We start from the raw sequence: 1,977 nt of genomic DNA, 5'->3' as shown, positions 1-1,977 counted from the left end.
CGGAGATGTTGTTGTTGGTGTAGCCGCCCCCGCCAGGGCGCGTGCTTTGGCTGTTGCCGCGTCCACGCCTGCTGTTGCCACTGCTACGACCACGCCCCTGGTGATCGCGCCCGCGACTGGTTCCTCGGCCCCGTGAGGCAGCGTTGGCGGAGGATTGACGAATGTTCATCCGTGGAGCAGATTGAGACGTGCATCGAAGCTGAGCAGTTGGGTGAATAGTTCCTGGACAGTCACGGGCTCAACCCGTGCTGCAAGAGCCGACACGACCGGGTTGTAGTCGAGGTCGAGGCCGGCGAGGACATGGGAGACAATCTCGGCATTGCCTAACGTTGCTCCTGTGCAGGCGATCTCGTCTGAGAGCATCTTAATTTTGGCAAGATACTCTGTCATGCTTAGGTTTCCTTTTTTCAGATTCGTCAATTCAATGCGGGTATTAATGGCCTGGGCTTGAGTTTGGGCAGGAAAAGTGGCATGAATCGCGGCCCATACCTCCGCTGGAGTCTGCAACGTGACCACCTGTGCAAGGATCGCGCGATACAAAGAGCCCATCAGAAAACCTTGAACTTGCTTTTGTTGAGTGTACCAGAGGTGGCGTGCAAAGTTGACGATCTGCTCCTCCTTCCCGTCCTTGGTGACGGTGAGGGTCTCCGGCGGCTCCTGGCTAGTCGGATCGAGGTGGTGAGCCATCTGTGCGCCCTTGATTTGCGGCAGCACGATGGCTTTCCACATGAGGAAATTGTTCCTCGTGAGCTTCTCCTGTGGTGGTGCCCCAAGGGACATGGCTTGGGCGCTGCTGGATGAAGGGGCAAAGGTGGATGAGGAGGCGAGGGAGGCGGTGAGTGCACTCTTGGTGCTTGATTGGGTGGAGGCGGTCGTCATGGCGAGGTTTGGATAGGCTAGATGCGATCTCTTCTCGTTCTAGGAAGAAGATGCTCTGATACCATGTAAGATAATGTGGGAAGCGTTAAACCCTTTTCTCGGGCCACACTTGTATTTACATGGATGTTGTCGTGGCTTACAAGATGATCGATCAAGAGTTTGATCGAGAGATACATAGAGAAGGTCGGTAGAGGAGGAGTTAGACAGAAGAAAGGATAGGAGAGGTTTACAATTGAAACACTAGTCCTATCCCTATACAACTCTATTTCAACATCCACATCCTTCTTTGCAAACACTGATATGTATTTCTTCTGATGTTAGTATTCACATCCATATATAGAACTATTAACAACTTCTAAAAATAGAAATATTAAATGATTGCCATTTGACCACATCCATATCCTTATCTAGAAGTGTTAACGGGAGTTAAACCCAACTAAGTTTTACTCTAATATACAAAATAATTGTGGTGAAATTTATTTGGTTGTTAATAGCGTCCAAATCCTTTGTTCATCACATTGATTACATCCTAATGTATCAGTGATCATATTGATTACATCCATATCTTGTACTAGCAACTACCTAATCTAGAAGTGGTCGTCCGTTAATCCATAATATCCAAGTATAACATGGACCTTGCTTTGGGGCTTAACTTAGAAATTGAGATACCAACTAGGAAAGATATACTAAGAGCAACCAGAAAATACTAGGACATTTGGTAAGTCATGGTATAACACATATGTTACTCGGAGCATCGACCTGCCTCCTTGGTAAGCCCAGTTCCCGCTCAAGATGTGTTTTTATTGGTTACACATGTATATCTTGGGCCCTAGTTTTTTGTGGCCCATAAAATAATATGTGTAAGGCTTTTTCTGGAAGGATCCAACACAACCTAATCTATTATGTATTAAAAGTAATTGACGGGCTCACCAGAAAAAGATAAAAATGCTAGAAAATAACTCAAAAATAAAAAACAACTAACTATCTATCTATTATATATTAAAAGTAATTGACGGGCTCACCAGAAAAAAGATAAAAATGCTAGAAGATCTCTGAAAAATCAAAAACATCCGATCGTCTATTTAATAGTAGGCTAAT

General features: G+C 45.4%; 1 pseudogene; it reads right to left on the bottom strand.

Moving 5' to 3' along the window:
* Nucleotides 1-191: 191 nt before the first annotated feature.
* LOC119345020 lies at nucleotides 192-330 on the bottom strand (annotated as a pseudogene).
* Between the last annotated feature and the right edge of the window lie 1,647 nt (nucleotides 331-1,977).

This window comes from Triticum dicoccoides, unplaced genomic scaffold (assembly GCF_002162155.2).
Source record: "Triticum dicoccoides isolate Atlit2015 ecotype Zavitan unplaced genomic scaffold, WEW_v2.0 scaffold19938, whole genome shotgun sequence".
Taxonomy (NCBI): domain Eukaryota; kingdom Viridiplantae; phylum Streptophyta; class Magnoliopsida; order Poales; family Poaceae; genus Triticum; species Triticum dicoccoides.
The sequence above is the reverse complement of the archived record's forward strand: the minus strand, read 5'-3'. Positions and strand labels throughout refer to the sequence as shown.